This window comes from Bos mutus, chromosome 1 (assembly GCF_027580195.1).
Source record: "Bos mutus isolate GX-2022 chromosome 1, NWIPB_WYAK_1.1, whole genome shotgun sequence".
NCBI lineage: Eukaryota > Metazoa > Chordata > Mammalia > Artiodactyla > Bovidae > Bos > Bos mutus.
In genome coordinates this window covers 18,752,714-18,764,434 of record NC_091617.1, presented here as the reverse complement: position 1 = coordinate 18,764,434, position 11,721 = coordinate 18,752,714, and positions in this window count along the sequence as shown.

The following is an 11,721-nucleotide window of genomic DNA, read 5'->3' as shown; positions in this document are numbered from 1 at the left end:
ACCGTAGAGCAGAGGAACCAAGAGAAAAGAAGTGAAGAAAAATTTGTGTATAGGTCAATGGAGAAACACTCACTTTGACTCAAAGTAATGAATGCAATGATTGAATTGAGCACTCTATAAGAAACTCCCCTGAGAAAGAGGAGGAAGACCATAGACATGATTGGTGATTTTTATTTTCATGATATGTGGAATGGGAATTTCATCAAAATAAAATTGAACCCCCTTATGTGATTTTGAGAGATTAATTTTAGAATAAAGTTACTTTCTTTATATGCCCTTATAAGTGATCATTCTAAAATATATACAAATATAATTTTAAAAATCTTTACAATTGGCAACTGTAATAATGTTAAGATGTTGTGACAAGAAAATAAAGTGTCGTATAGATCAGTCTTATGGACTCTGTGGGAGAGGGAGAGGGTGGGATGATTTGGGAGAATGGCATTGAAACATGTATAATATCATGTATGAAACAAGTCGCCAGTCCAGGTTCGATGCACAATACTGGATGCTTGGGGCTGGTGCACTGGGACGACCCAGAGGGAGGGTATGGGGAGGGAGGAGGGAGGAGGGTTCAGGATGGGGAACACAGGTATACCTGTGGCGGATTCATTTTGGTATTTGGCAAAACTAATACAATTATGTAAAGTTTAAAAATAAAATTAAATTAAAAATAAAATAAAATGTCTTAATGAAAATTATAAATAAAATGGTCAACATCTGTATGTGCTCAGTCATGTCTGACTCTTTGTGACCCCATGGACTGTAACCTGCCAGGCTCTTCTATTTATGGTATTTTCTAGGCAAGAATACTAGAGTGGGTTGCCATTTCCTACTCCAGGGGATCCTCCTGACTCAGTGATCAATGCCTCTCCTGCATTGCCAGGTGGATTCTTTATCACTAGAGCCACCTGGGAAGCCCAGAATTTTCCAAGATGACACTTAAATTAAGCACATAAGAGAAGACTCTTGAGAGTCGGTTCGACAGCAAGGAGATCAAACTAGTCAATCCTAAAGAAAACGAAGCCTTATTATTCATTGGAAGGACAGATACTGAAGCTAAAACTCCAATACTTTGGCCACCTGAGATGAAGAGCCAACACTTTGGAAAAGAACCTGAACTAGGAAATACTAAAGGCTAGAGGAGAATCGGGAGACAGGATGAGATGATTGGACGGCATCACTGACTCAATGGACATGAGTTTGAACAATGGACACAAGTTTGAATGCCAGAGAAGCCAGGTGTATGCAATCCATTAGGTCACAAAAAGGCAGACACGACTTAGTGACTGACCAACATCTAGGAAAATTGAAGATGTAGATTCAGAATACCAGTTGCAGATTTTCATTCATAAACATATATCCAGTTTTTCTTGTTCAATAAAAATTATTTTAGTATTTATAACTAGAAGCTTTTCTAGGCCCTGGGGATGAAGCCGAGACAAAAATAGGTAATATCTGAGCTCCTTAGGAGCAAATTTTCTAAGGTAGACACGTGAACTTATTTGCCTATCAAAACTTTGTTAAACTGTTTTTAAAGAACTTTCTTTTTAAATCACCAACTAATATGACCTAAAGTTTGCTGTCTTAAGGGAAAATATTCAATCTGATTTTCAGCCTCAAGAAGTACAGAACCTGTTTTATCTATAACATACTTCAGTATATAAGAGTGTCTTATACATTATTATATGATGGTATTAAATTGAATCAAGTTGAAATAAATCAAATTGAATTTAATTGGATTGAATAAAATAGATGCTACTGCATTACTAAAAAATACCAACTCAAATACCAGGAATATCTCTATTAAAAATTAATACCAAAACCAGATAAAGACATTAGAGGAAAATAATAGACCAATATGTCTCATAAACATAGATGCAGAAACTCTTAACACAATGTTATCAAATCAAATTCAATGTATATAAAAAATTATATACCATAACTACATAAGATTTATGCCAGGTCATTAATGGTATATCAACAAGTGATGATCAATCATATTAACAGGTTAAAGAAGAAAACCGGCCTTATTAAACTTGAAAAGTTTTGCTCCACAAAAGGCATTGCTAAGAAAATTTTAAAACAAACTGCATGCCTTGAGAAAATGTTTAAAAAACACGTATCTGATTAAAAGATTTTCATCTAAAATGTTTGAAAGTGAAAGTGAAGTGAAAGTCGCTTAGTCGTGTCTGACTCTTTGCAACCCCATGGACTATACAGTCCATGGAATTCTCTAGGCCAGAATACTGGAGTGGGTAGCCTTTCCCTTCTCAAGGGGATCTTCACAACCCAGAGATTGAATCCAGGTCTCCAGCATTGCAGGTGGATTTTTTACCAGCTGAGCCACAAGGAAAGCCCAAGAATACTGGAGTGGGTAGCCTAACCCTTCTCCAGCAGATCATTCTGACCCAGGAATTGAACCGGGGTCTCCTGCACTGTAGGTGGATTCTTTACCCACTGAGCTATCAGTTCAGTTCAGTCACTCAGCTATGTCCGACTCTTTGCAACTCCATGAATTGCAGCACGCCAGGCCTCCCTGTCCATCACCAACTCCTGGAGTTCACTCAAACTCACGTTCATCAGGTCGGTGATTCCATCCAGCCATCTCATCCTCTGTCATCCCCTTCTCCTCCTGCCCCCAATCCCTCCCAGCATCACGGTCTTTTATAACTGAGTCAACTCTTCACATGAGTTGGCCAAAGTATTGGAGTTTCAGCTTTAGCATCATTCCTTCCAAAGAACATCCAGGACCAATCTCCTTTAGAATGGACTGGTTGGATCTCCTTGTAGTCCAAGGGACTCTCAAGAGTCTTCTCCAACACCACAGTTCAAAAGCATCAATTCTTCAGTGCTTAGCGTTCTTCACAGTCCAACTCTCACATCCATACATGACCACTGGAAAAAAATATAGCTTTGACTAGACGGACCTTTGTTGGCAAAGTAATGTCTCTGCTTTTGAATATGCTATCTAGGTTGGTCATAACTTTTCTTCCAAGGAGTAAGCGTCTTTTAATTTCATGGCTGCAATCACCATCTGCAGCGATTTTGGAGCCCCCAAAAATAAAGTCTCTCACTGTTTCCACTGTTTCCCCATCTATTTCCCATGAAGTGATGGGACCAGATGCTATGATCTTAGTTTTCTGAATGTTGAGCTTTAAGCCAACTTTTTCACTCTCCTCTTTCACTTTCATCAAGAGGCTTTTAGTTTCTCTTCATTTTCTGCCATAAGGGTGGTGTCATCTGCATATCTGATATTTCTCCTGGCAATCTTAATTCCAGCTTGTGCTTCTTCCAGCCCAGAGTTTCTCATGATGTACTCTGCATATAAGTTAAGTAAGCAGGGTGACAATATATAGCCTTGATGTACTCATTTTTCTATTTGGAACCAGTCTGTTGTTCATGTCCAGTTCTAACTGTTGCTTCCTGACCTGCATATAGGTTTCTCAAGAGGCAGGTCAGGTGGTCTGGTATTCCCATCTCTTTCAGAATTTTCCACAGTTTATTGTGATCCACACAGTCAAAGGCTTTGGCACAGTCAATAAAGCAGAAATAGATATTTTTCTGGAACTCTCAGGGAAGCCAAAATCTTTGAAAAGCTCTTAAAACTTAACAATAAGAAAACAACTCAAGAAAAATGGTAAAATAATCTGAATACATACTTCATCAACAAAGATATACAGATGGCAAATAAGCATATGAGAGATGTTCAATTTTCATTAGGGAGTCACAAATTAAAATAATAATGAGGTGCCTGTTAGAATGACTGAAATTTTTTAAAAGTTGATGACAAGTGATGCCAATGAAGTGCAGCAGCAAGAACTCTTGTTTATTGCCGGTAGGAATGCGAGATGGTGCAGCCACTGTGGAAGATGGTTCAGCACTTTTCTACAAAGCTAAACATAGTGTTAGCATACTATTCAGCAATCTTGCTTCTAAGTATTTGCCCGAGTAGAAAAATGGTCAACACAATAATATCTGCCCTCAAAGGTTTATAACTGCTTTATCTATAATTACTCAAAATTGAAAGTAACAAAGATGTTCTTCAATAAATGAATAGATAACTGCAATACATCCAAGCAATGGAATATTATTTAAGAGTAAAAAGAAATGCTCTATCATGCCACACAAAGACATGAAGGAAACTTAAGTTCATATTGCAAATGAAAGAAACTATCCTGGAAAATGCTACATAGTATATGATTTCAATTATATCACACTCTGGAAAAGGCAAAACTAGAGTGACATAAAAGATTAATATTCGCCAGGGCTCAAGGTGAAGGTGGGATAAACAAGCAGGTGAAGGACAGTGCCCAAGTGAAAAATGTTTTAATTAAAAAAAAAAAAAAACCACCCACTCTGATGAGGGTCAAAGTGACACAAAAGTCAACTTAAACAGCTCCCAAAAGCCAGAACTGGAAAAATTGAGTCAATAAAATAAATAAAGTAGCGCTGGATTATAACTCAAAAGATAAAATGAGTTTCCATGAGTCCACCTTATATAAATAAATGATTAAATAAGTTAACAAATCCTCATGCAGAAGAATTCCACATAAATTATGTAAATACTCCACCATGCTAATGGAGGGGAACTTAACTCCCCATCCTTAAGTATAGGCTGTACATAGTGGCTTTCTTCCAAAGAGTACAGTATGGAAATAAGGGGAAAGAGTAACAGTGCAGAAAACTGACAAACAGTATTTCTGCCTGGTGACCAAGGTCAATGTCAATGGCTATAAATCATGTAGATTTTATGTGCCCTTTATATGATGTAATAAAAATGACATGCTTTACCTCTGTGAACTTCCTCCCCAAAACCTATAACTCTAATGCAATCATAAGAAAAACATACAATTCCAAAAAGGGTCATCCTATGATATATCAGATGAGTACTCCCCAAAACTGTCAAACTCATCGAAAATGAGAAAAAGTCTGAGAAAGTATCAAAGCCAAGGGGATACTAAAGAGACAGGATTTTCTAGAACGGGAAAGGGACAAAAAGTAAAAGCTAAGGAGATCTGAATAAATCATGGACTTTAGTTAATAATAATCTATCAGTGTTGGGTCATAATTGCAAAAAATAGATGATGCTATTGTAAGAATGTAAGACATTAACAATAGAGAAACCTGTGCATATATTTGGGGGTGAGAGGAGGATGCATGGGACCTCTCTATATTATCTGTTCAATCTTTTGGTAAACCTAAAACTTTCAAAAATGATCTATTAATTAGGAAGTTAATATTCTGACTAACCCATTGATGCAGACTTTAATATAAGGTGTATTTTTGTAACCAACATTAACTACTAATCAGATCATGGACTTAAGTGATGACTGCTAAAGTGTAGTGCCAAGGAGGTCCATTTTGAAGGAATTTGTCATCCTTACTGGAAAATCCCATCAACAGAGGAGCCTGGTAGGTTACAGTCCATGGGGTCACAAAGAGTTGGCTATGACTGAGCACAAGACACACTCATTCATTATGAAAATGACAATATTACAATTCTCTGTGAAACCAATTCTAATCAGAACATAAGCTACTTGGTCTCCTCCATAATGTTGCAATGTAGTTTCCACTGCCCTAGCCTTTCCTTCCCATTCACAGCTAATGTTGGAATATTTCTCTGTATTCACTGTCTCTGTCTCCCTATTTTCCACTCATTCTCTAGTCCACAGTCATCTGGCTTCTACCCCCAACTGGTCTTCCAATGTTAATAATGGTTTACCTAAACCAGTAGGCACTCACCTATTATCTCACTTTATTTTGGAAATATATGACACATTATCCATTTCTTTCCTTTGAAAACACTTTTCTCTTTTGTGTTCATCATATTTTGGCTTCTGGAATCTTCCCACCTCTCTTGAATCTTCTTGGAGTGTGAGTGTGCTTCTGTGTGTGTCTGTATGTCTCAGTTCCATTCCTATTCTGTCCTTAAATGTAATTCTCCTTTAAGTTCAGTTAAGCTAAATCTTCTCACTCTACATTACTCTCTTTCTGTGATTACCTTTACTTCCATGGCTTAGTAACTACTGTAGGTTGATGTATGCATGTGTGCTCAGTCGTGCCTGACTCTTTGCGACCCTGTGGGCTGTAGCCCACCCCCAGACTCCTCTTTCCATGGAATTTTCCAGGCAAGAATACTGGAGTAGGGCGCCATTTCCTCCACTAGGGTATCTTCCTGACCCAGGGATGGAACCTATGTCTCTTGCATCTCCTGCATTGGCAGGCAGATTCATTGAGCCATCTGGGATTTCCTGCCCAGGGCTCTCTCCTAAGTTGGCGAAAACATTATCCTATTCACTTCTAGCATTTCCACTTATGAACTCCACTCACATACTAAAAGGTAATAAGTTCTAGAATAATCTGTCATCTCCTTTCCCCCTAAACTCTTCATTCTTTTATATTCTCTCGATATACAGTATCACATTGTCTACTCAAAACAATAATGAAGTCATTATACTCAACCTTGTCCTCACTTCCAATATTAAAATCATTCTCCAGTTTTTCTCAATATATTGACCAAGAATTTCTCAAATCCATCAATTTCTATCCACCCCTGGAACCATCATCTTAGTTCAAGCCATTATCTTCTCTTATCTCAATCCCTACAATAGCCTTACAGTGGTCTCCATATCACCAGGCTTTTCTCACCCAGTCCATTCCCCACTCTATCTCATCATTCCCTACTTCAAGATACTTTAATGATTGCCCTTTGTTGTTGGTTTGAGGCCCAAATGATTTAATTCTGCTAAAAGGTCCTTTTTAATTAAGACCCTGCCTAAAACTCATCTACTTTCTACTTCTTTCCCTACTCCCCTATTTCCTCCTCGCACTATTCTGCCTCTGATTCCTCAAACATCTATGCTGCTCACTTTGCCTGTGTTATAATGTTATCTCACTCCCATTTTCACTAACACTTATTTCTCTGAATCGTCAAATCCCTAATAGTTGCCTCTCCCTTATATTGCCACAGAGCCTTTTACTTCTGTTCTCAAAACCCTTCACACACACACACACGCACACACACAATATTTCGAATTTCCTGATTACTTATCTGAAGTGCTAATTAACTCCAAGTTCTCTAAAGGTAACGAGAATGTCTATATTACTTGTTACTCTCACCCTGAGAATATCTAGGACAATGACTGACACTGAGAAAATGTTTGAAAGATGGATGGATGGATGGATGGAAACATGGATGGGTGAAAAAAAAAACTTGAAAGGTAGAAAATCTATTTAAACTTAGACGTAAAAAAAAAAAAAAAAAAAAAACCTCTCTGTACTGGGTTACTGCTTGCCTAGTGCTTTTGATTATAATACATTTTCTCAGAAATAGCCTTGGTTTCTGTGTGTATGAAAAATTCATAAAGAATATCCACTGTATCCCAGGTTTAAAGTGAGGATTTTCCAAGAGAGTATTGCTGTAGGTTACAATAGCCACGTTAATCACCTAATAACCATGTTTGAACTACACATGAATGGACAAGGCCAAAATTCCAAGACATCAAAGGACTTGGATTTGATAATAACAGCTTGGAAGCAGTGAGAATAGTGAAGGAAAGAATTGTCAGCAACTGAAGGATAACAGTGGGGATTAACCAGTATACATCAAGGGGCTATGACCGCAAATTCAATATAGGATGTATAAATAGCCATAGAAGCCAGAATGAACCCCTGTCTCAGGTAGCCTTTAGATTTGACAATTCGACGGTCCAAGAAGATTTCAAAGCTACAGGGAATAGACCCAGAGCAGATTAGGAAAGTTTGAGTATTAAAGTATTTTCTCCAAAAGCACTTTTTCATGCAAAAGCAACAATAGGTAAATCATCTCAAAATGCTTTATTTTTACTTTTTCTTTTGGTTATACTTAAAAGTAAATAAAAATCCTACCAAAGAAAGCTGCTAAATCATTTACTTTTAAAATGTTTAAAAGCAGTCTTGTGTTACAAAAGAATAGACATCCAACCAATATTAATGATAAAGTTAATGTCAACAGAACTAAAAGTAATAGAGCTTCTTTTGACTTCTACTCTAAAGGCTATTATATTATTCATTATTGGATTTTTTTTTTTTTTTTTAAATGAAGACTATCAAAGACAGAATGGCTATGATGGTTTGTCTACCACTATATCTTCCCTGGTGGCTCAGACGGTAAAGCGTCTGTCTACAATGCGAGAGACCTGGATTCGATCCCTGGGTCAGGAAGATCCCCTGGAGAAGGAAATGGCAATCCACTCCAGTACTATTGCCTGGAAAATCCCATGGACAGAGGAGCTTGGTAGGCTACAGTCCATGGGGTTGCAAAGAGTCGGACACGACTGAGCGACTTCACTACTCACTACTACTACTATATCTTCCTTCACTGACACTATTTCCACTTAGATTATCCACAAGATAGGGTTAAGGAACAGCTATGCTTTAGGTTTATCCCAAACATTTTACAGAATCCAGATCTAAAGATCCAAAATATCAAGTTGTTACAAATCCTCCACTTAATCTTGTCTGTGTAGATTTGGCTTACCACATGTTCAACATTATTGAAAACCTCTTGAGTCCAGGGGTAAGTTGCCACTTTTATTTTTTATCTTCCATGCATTGCACAGTAGTAAGCAAAGAACATTCTCATAATAAATGCTCACAAAGTAGATGAAAAGAATGGATTAGAAGGTGTTTGACCACCTATCTTTACCTGTAATATCAAGATGTGTGTGCGCATGCTCAGTCGTGTCCGACTCTTTGTGACCCCCTGCGCTACAGCCAGCCAGGCTCCTCTACCAGGATGCTGCTGCTGCTGCTGCTAAGTCACTTCAGTCGTTTCCGACTCTGTGCGACCCCAGAGACGGCAGCCCACCCGTCCCTGGGATTCTCCAGGCAAGAACACTGGAGTGGGTTGCCATTTCCTTCTCCACCTCTACCAGGATATTGAACTGCTAATTTCTGAAAACTGTGAGATAACTTGGTGCATCTTTCCTTTTTCATTGTTTTCTTGATTTATTTCTAGGAGTTCCACATTTTCTCATGGCCTGTCTTCTCCTGCAGTCATCTGTGCATATAATTGCTTTCAAACCCCTAATTTGTTACAAACCATTATTGTTACAAATGGTGTTCTCTTTGATGAAGAAGTCTCTACCCACCAGGTTAACGATATTAAATTATTTAGTAACCCCTATCTTTAAATAAATTATAAGAGATGCAGTTCATTTGTTTACTTTTAGTCCTCAGACTTTGTACAGGCCATTAATACATAGGAATGAACCAGAGCAAACTCATTTCTGCCTCAGGAGGTAGAGTTGAGCTCTTCTCCTAGTGCTGAATATTTATTTGAATTTCCACACAGAGTCAAGTGCCAATTGCATTAAAACAATCTAGACATCTTTAAAATCTAAAGGGCCATTCACAAGGTAAGTTGGACTCCAACATTCATGGAAATAGTGATTTCATAGAAGTCTGTAGTGACTTGTTCCTTTGCCTGAGGTGGTCAATGAACTAAACAACACAGATACACAATTTTATGGGAAAAATTATATTAGGGAGCTGTAGGTGGAAACATCTAACTTCACAGTTGGTTTCTCTTAAAGAAAATTCAGTATCATTAAATAAAATCTATAGTTACAGCAGATGTCCACCAAAGGCAAGTTTTAGAAAACAGGACTATTTGCTCAGTTAAATTTATGAAAAATGACAATTTGCTTCAGTGTTTTAAGTTTACTCTTTAACTCTTAAGTTCAATTAGATCTATTCTTTGAATTTAAGCTTGGACATTTTTCTACAATCTGTTTAACTGAATATCCTCTGAGGGTAGATTTTGTATGTGTGTGTGTGCGTGTATGTGTGTGTGTGCACATGTGTATGCTTGTTTGATTTTGTTTTTACTCAATCCAAATACACTTCATCTAACTTCCTCTCCATATTTCCATTTGCTTTGTAAAAGTAACTTAAAGCATGTGTATAAATAAAGTTGAATGGAGCTCACTGTGGGAATACATAATATTTTAGCAAGAAATTTTCCTTGGGTTTTATGAAATATTACATCTTTTTAAAAATTTGTAGACAAGTTTTTGAAACTATTTCTTCTTGGTTTATGGATATACTACCTAATTTTCTAGAATAGATTTATCTAGTTAATTATGCTCTGTTTATATTAGTTGTGACATTCACTATCATTTCATAACATAGTTTTTTTACATTTCAGCCTATGAGGTCCCATGTTAGACACTTTTATTCAAATCTGGATACTCGGACAAGTTTTTATGATTTTGCTATAGTCATGGAAAAAAACCTTGAGTCCTACACTAGTTTTCCTTAAGGTTTCACATGATGGTGGCTGACTGCTCCACATTTAAGGGTGAACATTCAAAATGGTGATGTTTCCTTATAGCAAACTTGACCAAAATTTTTAAAACAATTATTTTAAAGGCTATATTTTCTCAGCAACCTTTAAAAATGAATGCCTTGGGGTGAGCTTTACTTCTGACTCATAACATTTGCTTATTTTTTTTAATTAATTTTTATTGCAGTAGAGTCGCTTTACAATGTTGTGTTAGTTTCTACTGTGCAGTAAAGTGAATCAGCTAGAATTATATCCTCTCTTTTTTGGATTTCTTTCCCATTTAGTTCACAACAGAACACTGAGAAGAGTTCCCTGTGCTATACAATAGGTTTCCATTAGTTATTTATTTTATATATAGCATCAAAGCATTTATTTTTAACACTTTTTATTTCACGTTTTACATGATCTTTAGCTCAGGCTGAAGCTGGTCTCATAAGACTAAAATCAAATGTTGGCAGGGATGTGCTCTGGTTTGGAGGCTCCAGGGGAGAATCTGTTTCCTATTCACTTGAGGGGTTAAGTGGTTGGCAGAATTCAGTTCCTTTGCAGTTGTGGATACAAGATCTCTGGTTGGTTGATGATTCCCAGCTGAGGACCATCATCCATCAGCTTCTAGAGTCTTCCTGTATTCCCTGGATCCCAGTCCCCTTCCTCTGCCTTTAAAAGCCACAGCAGGGGGTCTTCACACTTGAAATCTCCTCTACCTCTTCCTCCATCACTGCATCACTCTGACTGACTCTTCTGCCTCGCTTTTCTGATTTTCAGGACCTATATGATTATATTCAGCTCACATAGATAATCTGAGATAATCTCTGCATTTTAGGTTTCATAGCCATAATTTCATCTGCAAAGTCTCTTTGCCATACACAGGCATAAGACTAGAGGGGAAAGATCATGAGGGTTAAAAATCTGCCTACCTCAATGACATATGGAGGAGACAATGGCAACCCACTCCAGTACTCTTGCCTGGGAAATCCCGTGGACGGAGGAGCCCGGAGTCACGAGGAGTCGGACACGACTGAGCGACTTCACTTTCACTTTTCACTTTCATGCACTGGAGAAGGAAATGGCAACCCACTCCAGTATTCTTGCCTGGAGAATCCCAGGGATGGAGGAGCTTGGTGGGCTGCCGTCTACGGGGTCGCACAGAGTCGGACAGGCTTACTCGACTTAGCGGCAGCAACAGCAGTGACATACGTTCAAAACTACTTACAGCAGCACTGTTTGCAATAGCAATGAATTAATGAAAGCAACCTAAATGCACACCAAAAGGAATTGATTCAATTATGGAAATTCATACAATGAAAGATTGTTCAGTTGCAAGCAAAAATTGAGAAAAAGCTTTATTTTCCCATATGGAAAGCTCTCTAAGGATGTTGGAGGAAAGTATA